The sequence below is a fragment of the Grampus griseus genome (assembly GCF_964374135.1).
Source record: "Grampus griseus genome assembly, chromosome: 15".
NCBI lineage: Eukaryota > Metazoa > Chordata > Mammalia > Artiodactyla > Delphinidae > Grampus > Grampus griseus.
In genome coordinates this window covers 53,652,393-53,668,235 of record NC_139009.1, presented here as the reverse complement: position 1 = coordinate 53,668,235, position 15,843 = coordinate 53,652,393, and the positions used below count along the sequence as shown (strand labels likewise).

The window sequence follows — 15,843 nt, the reverse complement described above, 5'->3', positions numbered from 1 at the left end:
TTCAAAAATTCCTAAGAAAGAGCTTTTATTTCATTGTATATTTTAACCTTCTATGCAAATCCATAAGGTATTTTACTTATTTGTACAGTTTCACAGTAAAACTTGAAGATAAATAAAAACATTAGAAACTGTTTTACCTTTAACTTGTAATATCAACTGACCATATTTGAGAGTTTACTAGCTATTTTTCCCAGAAGGTACTTCAACTTGAAATTGAATAAATGACACTGGATAACTGTTGATAAAAAGGCAATGAAACAGAAGCAGCAATGAGGGCAGATGCATTAGCCCTCAGAAAACCATTTTTTCTCCTAGTACCCTCTGCTCTTACATAGCTGCAGAATAAATTAGCCACGCTAAATTTCCACCCTAATATCCCTGAAACTTTACATTGAAAATAGAATCTAAAAGCAGAAACTACTTCAATTTCATGCCCCTTCACTAAAACCTTGCTTACATCCACAGTATTGTCTACAGATAATCCCTGGACCTTCTGTTTTCTTTCTCAACTGCTTGCTCAGGGGCCTCTTTTGAATTTCTCTATTACTACTGATGCTTTCTCATCAGCCTGTCAATGTTCAAGAATCTTCCACCCTCAAACAAATCAGAGTAAATCAAAACAAATCCCTCCCTTCTGTGCCCTTTTAGCTCACCTCCTCCTCCTCACCACCAAGCTTCTTGAAAGGGCCCTGTCTATTTGCTATCTCTACTTCCTAACCTCCTATACTCACTCCTCAGCCCAGCACATCTGGCTTCACCCTACCACTCCACTGAAACTGCTCTTCCAAGAGGGACTTTACTTGAGCTCAAAAGACTAGAAAGGTTGTGCAGGCACAGGCCTCTTTTGTTGACCACTGCATCCTCAGGGCCTGGCTCACAGCAGGAACTGAATGCACTACTTTTGTTCTTGCTGGGGCATTTGGTCCACCGACCCTCTTGAGCTGCCACCTCCTCCATGCCCTCGCTGGATTTCTCATAATCCTAGCTCTGGTCTCCTCGTGCTCACCCAAAGAAGTTAGGAAATACCTGAAGTTAGGAAATACCTAAGTTCAATCAAGGTAAGTAAGTGTGATCTGAGAGAGGGTGGTCTGAAATACAACACATGTGAAAGAAAACAAATCCAATCATTTTGCTGCAACCTGTCTGAGGAAAGAATGTGTGGAGAGGAACAGTACTCACATGCAGCTATGGGAAAAAAACAGCCAAAGGACAAAAATTTGTGTGGGTTTTTTTTGTTGTTGTTGTTGTTTTGCGGCACGTGGGCCTCTCACTGTTGTGGCCTCTCCCGTTGCGGAGCACAGGCTCTGGACACGCAGGCTCAGCGGCCATGGCTCACAGGCCCAGCCGCTCCGCGGCATGTGGGATCTTCCCAGACCGGGGCACGAACCCGTGTTCCCTGCATCAGCAGGCGGACTCTCAACCACTGCACCACCAGGGAAGCCCTGTTCGTGTGTTTTTAATAGACCAAATAATATAAATATCTGCTTCAATCTGAGGCCGTTTCTCCGCATAAGTGGAGGTGTCAGCCAGTGTCACCCAGTGTCACCAGAGCGTAATACTACTCTGGGCAGTCAACTAATTTCCCTTGCTCTTGTTCTCTGCTCCCAGCAACCTTCTTTAGTACTTCATGTAAATCTTCCCACAGATTTTGCAATCAGCTGACATGAACAGCTGACATACTTTGAAAGATATTTCTTGCTGTAAAGTTTTAAATTAGCATTCTGGTCAAGACCGGTAAGTTAAACCTCAAGAGCCCAGGGTATTCTGGGAAAAACAAACCAACCAACCCCCATACTTTGTGGGCTTTCAAAACTAAAGCCCACATCATTTTAGTCTGTAACTAAAATCTGTACACCTTGTGAAGCTCTTGGCAGCTGCCCTTCTCCTGACAGTGTTACTCTCTGTATCATAACGCCTACCATGAGAGCAACTCACCTTTTGGAGGAAAAAGCATCTAGCTAAAGTTATAAAACTGCAACCAAATGCAGTTAGAATTCAATTATCTGAGCTAATGAGAAAGAAAGCAATGTCCTAGATAATCTAAAACTCACAAATTTGGCCTTAAACTATGACCTATGTAACAGAAGATTTACCTCACAAATGATGTCTTTCCCAAGTACTATTAGTTTTACTTTAATTTGTTCCCTGACCACCGATCAATTGAGAAGAAGATGACCTAGACACACATGAGGTAACAGAAGGAAACCAGACAATGAACCAGGCTTAGAAATAAATTATCCACAGACAATAACATAAATGGCATTCTTGGGGTAAATTATCATAAAACAAAAGCTTTGTATATCTGAAAAATCAAATGTAAACACATTCCAAAACAGTGCTCATGAGTGTGTGTGTGTCTCGTGTGTGTGTGTGTGTGTGTGTGATATACAGGTACTACCACAAGTGGATCTACCTGTACTGATAACTTCATGGAAACTATGGAAGGAATTCCCATTACAAACAAATTTCTAGCTAGTTGACCTTTTAGTGGTGTTATTGCTTGGTTTAAAGTTTTACTTTCTCCTAAGAGATAGAAAGACTAAAGGGTAAAAAGGGAAAAAAAAACAAAAAACAGACAACATTTATTATTTACAATGTACTATTATACCTTTGGTTACAAATGACTTGAGAATTAGCCTATTGTATAAAGCAGAATTTTTCAAAAGTTTCCCCTCTGTAACTCACAGTAGAAATATATACATGAAAAAAAAAAGTTTCAGTATTTACTCTTACTGTGTACTCTTGATATTTTTAGTTCTATTGCATTTTTTCTTAAAAGCTGGTCATGATCCCCTATAGTGGATTTTACAAACCAGAAACAGGTCATAACTCAAAGTGTTAAAAAAAAAAAAAAGTCTTACAAAAAGGATACTAAAGAGTTTAGAGAAAATGACCAAAATTAACCTCAATTTCCCCCTAATATTGCTTACATCACTGAAGTTAGGAAAAGGCAGTGGGTAGTTCCATACTGGTACTGTGGACAATGTAAGGTAATTAAACAAAATAAAAACAAGCTGTGAAATTTGTCCATAGTCTTTACCTTTAAATTATGTAAGCAGTACAATTTAGGGCAACTTAAAACTTCTGCAGTATTTCTGGGTATTTTCTAAGGCACTGACTCTCCTATGATCAGCTTTATAAGAATAACTCATTTTCCAGTCTTGGGGTCATTGCTTAAAGTCTATATAAGAAGAAAAAAAAAATCAAAATATTTCTGTCTAAAATCTTAGCACAGAATTTGTGTTGGTTATGTCATTATGTCTACAACAATGACAAGAACTGTTTGCATCCATTAATTCTGTTCAAGTTTAATTCACCTCACAATAATATTATCATTCTCCTTCCTTCTGATCCACTTCCTCTAAATCCAATTATTGCTTCCAGCATATAAGAAGAGGAAACAGAGCTTCTTTTAAAACAAAGAACTCCTTAATCTGGTGCATTCAAGGACAAAATGCATTCTTAAATTATGTTATTTGAATGAACCAAGTAATGTGATAAAATCAAAGTATTCTCTTTCTCTTTACAGAATTTTACATAAAAGTAATAAATAAAAAATATTATTTATTTTTCAAATTCATACTACCCTCAATCTAGGAAGCAAGCCACTTTAAAGATAAAATTAAAGACACTACTGGTGGGAGTATATATTGGTTCACATATTCCAGGCAATTTATAATATATCAGAAATTTTATAATGCATATTCTTTTGACTAAGCAATTTCACCTGCAAGAATGTATTCGACAGATGCATTCATATAAGTATGCGAAGATATTTCCACAAAATGTTAATTCCTGCATTGCTTGTTTTTAAAGAAGCAACTGAAAACAACTTAAATATCTATCAATAAGGAATCAGGGTAAATAGAAACTGTAACCATTTTTTAAAAAGATAAAGCTATATTGCTAATAGGGAAAGGTGTCTAAAACACATTTTTAAGTGAAAAAGCCTTTCTGAAGAGGCATTCTCTCTTGATTCTCCTCCTACCTATCATATCCTTTCTTTCTCCTCCTTCAGTGGATGTGTTTCTTCTGCTTGCCTCATTAATGTCCATGTTCCCCAGGCCTTGGCTTCCTCATATTCTTATCCCTGAGAGATCTCCTCCCCATTTTGTTTGATATTATCTCTTCCCCATTTTGTTTGATAATTATATGTTCACTATGGCCAAACCTCTATCTATCTGCCCAACCTCTGCCTACCCAACTGCCTTTTTGAATCTCTCTACCTGGATGTCCCAAATACAACTCATATCCTCCAATTCCAAAACTGAAGTCAACCTCTACTCAAAGAACAAACAGAAACCACTTGTTCTTATAATATTCTGAGTTCTAAGTCCGGAAATCTGAGTGTTACCTCTGACTGTTCCCTCTTTGCCATCTCCCTCCCTCAAATTAAATGAACCACAAATTAAGTCCTTAACAACTCTTACTGTATTTAATATCCCAAAACCAATATCGTATTTCAGGGCCTCATTATTTTTGGCCAGGATTCCTGTAGTCCACTTGAAACTCCTTATCTTAGCCATAGAGCTAAGACACTCCCTCTTTCCTCCACCCAGACAACACTACCCCCTGGGTTCTCCACTGGCACTACGTTACCTCTAGGTTGTCACATATGCCACTTCTTCTAATTTACTATTCTTATCTGTCCAGAAAACCCATTTACTAAGCCTTCAAAACCCTACTCAGGCATAGAGTTTTTCTGTGAAGTGATATCACCAATATTTATCAAGTTATTATGTGATAGGAACTGTGCAATGTACTTATTCGTACACTATCCAATTTAATCTCAAACATCCATTTTTAGATAAAGGAACAGGCTCAGAGAGGTCAAAAAATCCGCTCAAGGTCCCACAAAGAGTTATGCAGCAGGACTCTAACATTAAAAAAATCAGTGTTCTTTTCATTATGTCAGGTTGCATGTCTGAATTAATTCTTCTTTAGACCTATCTCTTTTATTACATTTAACAAAGTGAATCAAATTTATTTCCATGTTTTTCTCCTCTTAGTAGGCTATAAACCAATGTGTCTCAATCTTAGCTTTGTATTAAGTATTTTTTTTTATAGAATAGATGGGCCTGAATATCTGTATTTAAAAAAAAAGTTTCAAAGATAATTCTGATGGTTAGCTAAGGTTAAGAACCACTGTGTTAAGCTTCCAGAGAATATAAATATTACTGGATTTTATAACTCTGGGGATAACATAAACATCTCTAAACTTCACTGCTGAACACATTAATATAGGTAAATCAATGAAATAGTACTTTTTCTTACAAAAAGTTTTCCCTTACTTACAGTGATTTGATTGTACAAATATTTCTTAAAGTTCTGTCAGTACACATACATGAGAATATCACTACAAAATTTAACTCTCTTAAGATTTCAAAAACAAGGAGTTCACGATAAATTAGTACTTTTCTTAAAAATGAATATTGGAAAAGTTCCTTAAAGGATCAAATTTAAATTACTGCACTAATCCTTGAAACGTTTATAATTATCTATATAAATGTTATAGAATTCTTGGGGGAAAAAACCCCACGTTTAAAAAATTAATCACAGTTTCACTTGCAGCTGAACACTAAGAAATGAATATGTGAACAGCAGCAACTACAGAAACTTTTCTCCACCTCGAGAAACCAAGGTCACTGGTTATCTGATTAAAATCTGTACATTTTATTCAGGTGTAACACTTGGACTGTGCTTCAAGTAAACTTCTGAAACTTAATGAGACAGAATGCTATCATCTGCTGGCTCATTATGATATAGAGGGAGGAGTCTGAAATATGCAAAGGAGTAAGAAGAAACCACGATTTAACTACAAGTAAAAAGTAATGAATAGTCAAATATTGTTTGGCTTTAGCTAAGAGAAAATTCGAATTTGATACTTGAATCTCTTGTATAATTTTTTTTTAAGGAACAAAGATGCTATTAAAAATATTCAATGTAAAAAGAGTTAGGGAGTTCCCTGGTGGCCTAGTAGTTAGGATTCCGGGCTTTCACTGCCATGACCCGGATTAGATCACTGGTGGGGGAACTGAGATTCTCACAAGCTGTGTCGTATGGCCAAAAAAAAAAAAAAAAAAGAAGAGAGAGAGAGTTAAGTTATTTCTTAATGATAGGTTCATTACTTTTTATAAATAGCTACTAAAAATGAAAGCTTTAAGAGAGAAAATTAATCAATGCTTCAGATTTTGAGTGTTGCTATAGCAGACATGTTTTATCTGCAAATACTCCAGGTCAACATTTCTGCATGCACACAATAAACAATTATTATGCGAGATGATAAACCACAGCAAAACAGAAAATACTACAAAACATAAGCAATGACCAAGAAGAAAACAACAACAAAAATGTCCACTTGGGAGGGTGGGTGAGGCAGGAATGTTATTCACTTCATCCATTTAAAAAACTGTGGTCTCATTAAGATGTATACAAATATTAAAGATCCTACTCCTAGAAGTCTTACTTTGAAAAGTATCATTTAAAGTCAGCATTTAAAGAATAAGAAGATATGACTTAGAATGATTTCTATTACCTAAACACAGAATTGTTAATAAAACTGAAACAGCAATGTAGGGTTTTTACATTTATTAAGTTTATTGTTAAGGACTTTACCTTTTTTTTTCTTCTGCTCATCTATCTTATTTTCTAACTGCTGAGTACTGTTTATAAAATTGAAAGCTCTTGTTACTTGTACAGTATACCATCACATCATAAGCAAATTGGGGTAGTTTGACCTTTTCCTTTCCAATTCTTATGTCTCTTTTTCCTTATTGATTGTGCTGGCTAATGCCTCCAATACCAGATTTAGTAGTAGTGGTGACAGCAGGAATCTAGTATTTCCCCTTAATTAGGATACTGAATTAAGGTACTGATTTTTGGTTTGAGGTATATATGTTTTATCATATTACAGAATTTTCTAATAATTCTTATTTTAAGTTGCTTTGTTTAAAAAAATCAGAAGATGGGTTTTTAAAGTGACTTTTCAGTATTTATGGAGATAATTACATAATTTTTCCTTAGATCTACTAACGTAGCAAAAATACCAATACTTATTCATAAATATTCCCAGCTTGTTTGATGTTAGGGAAGCCCAGTTTGTTTTCTATTGCAGGAAAAAGGTATGTTTCCAAATAAATAAGAATTGTGTTAGATTATCTATTCAAATACATATAAGTCAAACAGAAGTATTTAACTTATTTGATCCAACTTACTCCTCACTTTCACTTTTACAAGTAGGCTTCAAAACAAACTGATATTTTCTTGTAAGTACTGATCATACTCAAATTAGTAGCATAAGTTCTTCCAGGTTTCATCTAGGCTCTGTTCTTACTCAACTCTCCCTCAAACAATCTCATCCACCTAAGGTTTAATTAGTACATTCTAGGACTCCCAGATTTCTCCCTGCAGCCCAGCCCTCAAACCTGAAACCCAGTCCAGCCAAGCCAATTCTCTACAGTCCTCTCCACTTGAGGTCCTCAAAGACCTGGAACTGGGCTTAAGAAGAACAGAAGCCAAGCTTTTCTTCCTCAAACTTGGTTCTCATCCAGGGCTCTCTAACCCTGGGCAGATGGCACCACCACCCACCCAGTCACTAAGCCAGAAACTTCAGAGCCATTCCTGACAAAGCTCCCCACCCTCCACTATCTCTAAAGAATTATTTTTATCTCATGAATCTCTCAACTTTGGAATACCTGTACCTCTTTCCAACTCTCCTGACTCCATTCTGGTGTAAGCTTCCATCATCTAAACTAGTCTCCCTGATTAGTATTCAATCATGCCCAACCCAAGTAATCTTTTAAAAAGTCAATTTGGGCTTCCCTGGTGGCTCAGTGGTTAGGAATCTGCCTGCCATTGCAGGGGACACGGGTTTGAGCCCTGGTCCAGGAAGATCCCACACGCCGTGGAGCAACTAAACCTGTGTGCCACAACTACTGAGCCTGTGCTCTAGAGCCCGCAAGCCACAACTACCGGCCCACATGCCACTACTGAAGCCCGCGCGCCTAGAGCCCGTGCTCCACAACAAGAGAAGCCACCGCAATGAAGGGCCCGTGCACTGCAATGAAGAGTAGCCCCCGGGGCTCACTGCAACTAGAGAAAGCCCGAGTGCAGCAATGAAGACCCAATGCAGCCAAAAATAAATAAATTAAATATATATATATATATATATATCTCATAAACAATCACAACAAATAAACTTAAAAAAAAGTCAATCTGTTCACATCAATCCCCTGCTTATGATAAAGATTTTTAAAAAATCTTTAATAAAGTCTAAGCCATTCCCATCTCTCCAACACAGATTCCTTCTCCCTTCCCCTATAGTTTTCAATGCTCTAAACTAGGCCTTCTTTCAGTTTTTGAAAGTCAGACAATAACATTCTTTTGTGCCACAAGGCCTTTGCACCTACAATCCTATTGCATAAAACATGCCCACACACGCTTCAATTCCTAGAAGAGGTATCAATTCCTCAAGTAAGTTTCCTAACACCCTCCCCCAACCTACTACACATATTTCTTTCAGAGCATAAGAACTGCAATAACTTATAGTTTGTAATAAAAAACATAATTTGAAAAATGTGCAAACTGAGTATACTGGAAAAAACACACTGACAGGTTTAAATGTAGGAAGTAACTTTAAGAACACTATTAACTACTTTCTAGAACAATGAAGTTATCTTGCGTTTCTTTTCCATAGGTAAAAATGTCATACTCTAGAGTAGCACTGTCCAATCAAAATACAATAAAGCCACACATACAATTTAAAATTTCCCAGTAGCCAATTTAAAAAGAGGTGAAATTAATTTAATATATTTTACTTAACCCAAAGTATCCAAAATATTATTATTTTAACATGATATCAATGTAAAATCTATATTTTACATTAGTTTTTGAAATCTGGTATTTTATACTTAATGCACATCTTACTTTGGACTAGCTTTATTTCAAGTGGCACATGTGGCCACTGGCTTCCGTACTGCACAACACAGTTCTAGAAAATAATATCCTATTTCTTGTACTTAAATAGAATCAGAGCTATTTTTAAAAGAGCATGACATTAAACAATTTTAACCTCTATCAACAAGGATATGTCTCACGTTTAAACCCTTCAAAAAATTTTAAATTATGCAAACATTCCACGCTACTGAAAAGCCCAAATTCAAAATAAAAATTCAGGTAAACAATTTAAAAACTGCATATTTATTGATCACCTGAGCAGATTACAGGAAGATGGGTGCTCTCGACTATTGCTAGTAGGAGTGATTTTATTACAACCTCTTAGAAAGCAATTGGTTTTCCCTTTGATTTAGTAACTCCACTTCTAAGACTCAGTCCTATGGAAATAACCAAATTACCTACAAACCTGTTCACCGAGATACAATATGATTCATTCATACATGTATGTGTGTGTGACACTCGTATATCCATAGGGAAAAAAACTAAATGTAAACCAAAATGTTTACAGTTATCTTTTTGTAGTGTGATGACTGACATATTTTTCTATTATTCCTTTAAATATATATATTTATTGAGTGCTACTCTGTCCCAAGTGTTAAAACAGATGGATATTTGGCACTAAGAGGCATACCAGTTTTCTTTACACTTTCCACATTTTCCAAATTTTCTATAGTAAAAGTATATTACCCTTTCATAATTTTAATAACCAGAAGAATATGGAGTGAATGTTTTGGCCAAGTCAGCTGTAAAGGGACATTTTTGAGTCAACTGGGGAAGAATTTGAATATGGTCTTGAATATTAGTTTAGATGAAAATTTCTTGAAGTGGTAAGGGAGTCTAACTGACTAAATCAAAACAACCTACAAAACAGTCTGTATGATAAGATTTCATTCTGGTAAAAAAGTACACGTACATAAATATATGTGTGGAAAGATATGCCCTGAACTGTTTACAGTGGGATTCCTGGGTAATGGGAGTGTAATTTTTTTTTTTGATTGACTATTTTCTACAATGCTTCTGTATGCTTCTGTAATGACTTTTTAAAAATTAAACTATACACACACACACACGCACCTTACTGAGCATCTGCTACATACGATAGGTTCTATAAGGGGTAGGACTGAGTAATGGAGCCACAACCTTAAAGAAACTTATAATTAATTATGAGGACCAATATAGGAAGACAGTAAAAGTAATTAATACAAGGCAGAATATAAACACCAAATAAAGTAAAAGGTGGTTTTAAAGATTCTAAGAAAAAGATCTCACTTGACTGGAAAGAGTGGTGAAAATGAGAAAAAAAAACTTTATGAAAGAGAATTTGAAATGCAAAGGATTTTAATTAACAGAGGAAACGGCAGGCACTAAAGATAAAGCATGGGGCAACTGTCAAAGAGCAGGAAGTCATATCATAGAGTTTGGCTGGAATGTAGGATATATGAAGCGAGTAGGCAGTATGCTGGGAAAGTAGGCTGTGTGGGCCTTGACTTTTCAGAAGGGAGTATGTACCTCTGAAGTTTTTGAGTTTAGCAATGGGGAAAATCTTAGAGTTTAGCAATGAGTTTAGCAATGGGGAAAATCTTACAGAGGTTCCAATTGAGTTTTTTTGAGTTTAGCAATGGGGAAAATCTTAGAGGTTCCAATTCTAGTAACTGTCCTACCACTTCTCATCATCTCTATTGCTACCATCTTGGTTCAAGCCACTACTATCATTCATTCATTCACTTATTTATTTTGCGTTACGTGGGCCTCTCACTGTTGGGGCCTCTCCCGTTGCGGAGCACAGGCTCCGGACGCGCAGGCTCAGCGGCAATGGCTCACGGGCCCAGCCGCTCCACAGCATGTGGGATCTTCCCGGACCGGAGCACAAACCCATGTCCCCTGCATCGGGAGGCTGACTCTCAACCACTGCGCCATCAGGGAAGCCCTCATCTATTTATTTTTAACTTTTGATGTATTATTTATTTATTGAAATACAGTTTATGTACATATTATGTTAGTTTCAGGCGTACTACATACAGATTTGACATTTGTATTCATTACAAAATGATCATTTAGCTGTATCAGTCACCAACTCCTAATGAAATCTTCCTGCTTCCATTCTTGCACTCCTATAATCTACTTACTGTACAGCAGACAGACAGATCCTTTTTTTTTTTTTTTTTTTTTTGTGGTACGCAGGCCTCTGACTGTTGTGGCCTCTCCCGTTGCGGAGCACAGGCTCCGGACGCGCAGGCTCAGCGTCCATGGCTCACGGGCCTAGCCACTCCGCGGCATGTGGGATATTCGCGGACCGGGGCACGAACCCGTGTCCCCTGCATTGGCAGGCGGACGCTCAACCACTGCGCCACCAGGGAAGCCCCGGGACAGATCCTTTTAAAAGACAGATTATGTCACATCTCTACTCAAAAACCCTGCAATAGCTTCCCATCTCACACAGTAAAAAACCAAAGACATTAGAATTTTTACGAAGCCCTACAACACTGCCCTCTCACACTCTAAATTTCTGATTCCAATACACAAACATGCATGTGCACACACACATACACAAATGCCAAGAAAGTGAAGTTCTATAAGGGCTATTTTTTTTTTTAATTTGATCATTTCAGTGACCCTAGCACCTAGAACAGGGCCTGACATATAGTGAGTGCTCAATAGGTATCTGCTGTATGAATGAAAGGAAGAAAACACCATGATGTTAGTAGATATTTAATTGAAATGGTTTGTGGCATATTGTAAATATTTACATAAATAGAACATGCAGTGAATTTATTCTAATTTACTACTTAATTTTCCTCTGGAAACTACTCACCAAAATAGTGCTTGTAAATTAAGCTTTGAGCATACAGACAACCTTTAATTTATTAGCAATTTTTCTCTGCAAAGTTTACTTAAGTTAGTTATTTGGAATAGGGGTGGTGGTGACTGAGGAGTGATAGGATGGAGTCTTAAATCTCCTATTTTTCCTCTTTTTTCACTTTTCCAAAACTCCTTACTTCCCTGCTTCTTCCCCACATATAGTGTCTTCCTTTTCTCTCTCCCAGGGAATACATCTAATCCAGACCTATAAGTCCTACCCTAGGCTAAGGGCAGAAATAGAAATTAGAAGTGTGATACAGGGCTGTTGAGATGGTTGGCAGCAATTAGAGAAGAGCCCAGGCAAGGGAAGTTACTGCAGAGGACCCCTGGGAGGGCAACAATTCTTAATTCAAATATTTTCAATTAAAAGCTCCTTATATAAAGGAAATCAACACAAAATAACACTAACTCCTTCCTGTCCTCTTTTTAAATATAAACTGCTGAAGGATAAGAATGATCCTTTTTTGTGTGTGTGTGGTACGCGGGCCTCTCACCGTTGTGGCCTCTCCCGTTGCTGAGCACAGGCTCCGGATGCGCAGGCTCAGCGTCCATGGCTCACGGGCCCAGTCGCTCCGCGGCATGTGGGATCTTCCTGGACCGGGGCATGAACCCGTGTCCCCTGCATCGGCAGGCGGACTCTCAACCACTGTGCCACCAGGGAAGCCCCCGATCCTTTGTTTTTAAATGAAAAACCTGAACTTTGTATTTTATTATGATTTCAAGCATACAACAAAGCTTAGAAAAATACATACAGTGAATGATCAAGTGCACACCACCTGGCTGTGTTAAATCTTAATCTTTACCAAATCTGCTTCAGATTTATTTTAAAGACAGTACAGTTATGGCTGAAAAACCATGGACTCTTCCTAGATCCCTTATTCCTCTCCAGTTCTCCAGAGGTAACTTTTACTGATTTGGAATTTATCATTCCAATGCATGTTTTCATACTTTTGCTACACATTATTATACAATTCCCATAAAATATATCGCATTGGCATGTTTTAAAAACTATATAAAGAGTATATAAATGTGAAAAATAAAATTATTATATCTTGGCTCTTACTTAACATCTCTGTGCCTAAGTTTCCTTTCTGAAAAGTGGGGATACCACCTCCTAGCTTACAGGGTTGTTGTGAGGACTAAATGAGTTAATATATTGCATATAAATCACTTAGAAAAGTATCTTGCTGGGAATTCCCTGGCGATGCAGTGGTTAGGACTCTGAGCTTTCAATGCCGAGGGCTTGGGTTCAGTCCTTGGTCAGGGAACTAAGATCCTGCAAGCCGCATGGCACAGCCAAAAAAAAAAAAAAAAAGAAAGAAAAGTATCTTGCTCACAGGAAGTAGTGTATATCAGTGTTAGTAACTATCATATAAAGTTGCAAACGAATCTGTGATTGTGTGTGTATATATGCGTGTGTATATATACTGATTGAGAAAAGATTAATTATCAAAGTGAAATGTATATATACTCCATATAACACCAGATATTTCCAAAATTGTGTAAAAACTAGAAATACTTATAAATTTCAGGCTGGAAAGATTCACTAGCCTACTTAAAGAGGAATTGAAAGTGCTAAGCATAGAGAAAAGGGTATTTTTTAACTTACAAATTGTAGGTAAAATTAAATCAGAATATCAACGTTTGATTTAAATAATGTATGATTGTTTAAAAATGCCTAAAAATTTAATGTCCTCCTTTTATGAGTTTTTGGGGGTAGGCTTGGGAGAGAAGGGGTAGGGTAATCCTTCAATGAGATGCTATTCAAAGACTTCTTAGACTGTTAAGGGAGGCACTTTAGAATTTCACACAAAATAAAACATTATTTGATAAATTTCACTATTTTTCTGAACAAGTTTTTAACTTACTGTAAGTAGAAAAAAATTAAAGTTTAAAATGATGTTTTAAAATAGTATTCACCAAGATTACAAGATTTTCGTAGACAATTGGATTCTGCAAAATTTATCAATGCAATTGTGGATACATTTTCTTTGTTTTGATTATAGGATTATTTTTATAATAGTCTCTAGGTCAAAAGACCAGAAAACACTAAAATTTAATGTCCTACATATTATGTGAATATCTATGCCTTTAATAGATATCTAGAAAAAGGTGTCTATGCCTTGAAGATTAATAATATAATGATACATAAACAGAGGAATTTAATCTAATGAGCATTTAATAGGTAACATTTACTTGTCTAGATGTTTTACACAGGATATGCGTTTTAATACATGTGAAATATCATCGTGGACAAAATTTAGAAGACTACCTTAGATACTTTGTTTAAACACATCTACTTCTGCAAAGAATTAAAAATGAGTACTACAAAAGCCAATATTTAAGTTGGCAAAGCATATAAAATGTAGAGAAACTGTGTAGATTATGTCAACGCAATAGCGTTGAAACAGTTGTTTCCCTTAGAGTTCAGCATATATCCATGTCTAAAAGGTTAACAGAAAGCAACAAATAAACGTAACATCAAGGATTAAACTGTCTCCCCCTCCCATCCTACCAAAAAAACTAAAACGTAGCTGGTGAAAGGGAAGATTAAAGTTCAAAAGTAAAGTTTTACTTTTCTTCTCCTAAAGTGAGAACTTTGAAACGGAACTACTGATTTTGTTTCATTTGCTCCCTAGTAAAATATTTCCATGTATGGGTTAGTCCCTCCCTCGGCCCCAATAGAAGATTCAGTGGGAAACCAAGTTGTAACTTGAATTAATCGACAAGAGAAAAACCTAGTCATTCTCAGCACTTTCCTAATGGTGAAAGGATCCTACCACCGTTCACCCTATACTCTGTCCCCTGCCCAAGCAAGACGTAGCACGTGCCAAACAGGACACTTAAAAGAATAATGGTCCAACTTTTCGCACGCCGTCTGGGGAGGGGACGCAGACTATTTCTTGAGGAGTGCAAGAAGGAAGCAGAAAAGGTCCTCTCAGGAAGGGATGATGGACCTTTGGTGCCGTCTCCTCTGCCTGTTGGAGGACTCAAAATCCGCTTGCTTCAGAGACCCTAGGAAGCATCACATTCTGGTCGAGGCTGGCCTAGGGCCTGGGCGAAGCAGTCAGTGTTTACACCTGTCACGAGGGAGGGAGAGGTAGAAAGAGGAAGCCGGAGCAAAGCCCCAAACTTCTCAACAAGCTCCCGGGAGGGAGCGGCCGGTACGGAGCTCTGGGCAGGTGGAAGCTGCGGGGTAGGGCAAGACGGTGGCGGCCGGGGACGTTGGAAAGGCTCTCACTTCCCCGGCCGGTGCCCGGGATGGCAAGGAGGGGCCGTGTGCTTCGGGCGCCGCCGCCGGCGTCCCCGCACCCGCCGTGGAAGAGGACAGAGCCCGGAGCACGCAGGCCCGCAGAGCCGGCACCGTCCCCGCAGCCCCCAGCTCCGCGGCAGGTGCCCCCGGCCCGGGCGAGGATCCGGCCGGTGGGTTGGGCCGGGTCCCCCATCCTCTTTCCCCCGCGCGGCTGGGGGAACGGAGCGGTGGCGCTTACCTGGCTCGTCCGGGGCGGCCTCGATGGGCATGGCTCAGGGGCCCGAGGAGGAACTGGCTCCCCGGAGAAGGACCGGTTATTCGGACGCGGAGCTGGTGAGAGCGGAAGGCAGGCTGCTCTCAGCACTGTCAGCGAAGCAGCGCCATGGACGCCCACCCGGAGTTTCAGCGCTGCCGCGAGACCCCCATCCCATTACCCTCCGCCCTCTTCCGCCGCCGCCGCCGCCGCCGCCGCCTCCACCTCCTCCTCCGCGGAGACCCCCCGCCCACTCCACACACTCTCCCATCATGCAGCGGGAGAACCGCTGCCGCCGACACGTCACTTCCGGGCGCAGGTGGCTAGGTCGGGGCCGGGCGCTGGTGAGTGCTGGGGGGGTGGAGGGGAGGACACTCTGGGGGAATCAGTGTCACAGCACGCTTACCCCTGCGCAGGCGCCGTCGCTCAGAGCGCCGGCCGCCATTTTGGGTGCGGGCAAGCTGCCCTTTTTCTTGACTTCCTCCGAGTCATCGAGCTGTGAGGGGGGAAGAAGTACTCTCGC

The 15,843-nt window shown here is 39.0% G+C and overlaps 1 protein-coding gene across 3 annotated transcripts in view; it reads right to left on the bottom strand.

The window, feature by feature from the left end:
* Positions 1-15,562, bottom strand: part of AFTPH (aftiphilin) — a 63,877-nt gene extending 48,315 nt beyond the window's left edge. For all 3 annotated transcript variants that reach the window (XM_082672290.1, XM_082672287.1, XM_082672289.1), the window contains exon 1: positions 15,306-15,562. The gene's annotated coding sequence lies outside the window, so the exon portion shown is untranslated. The remainder of the gene's footprint in view (positions 1-15,305) is intronic.
* Between the last annotated feature and the right edge of the window lie 281 nt (positions 15,563-15,843).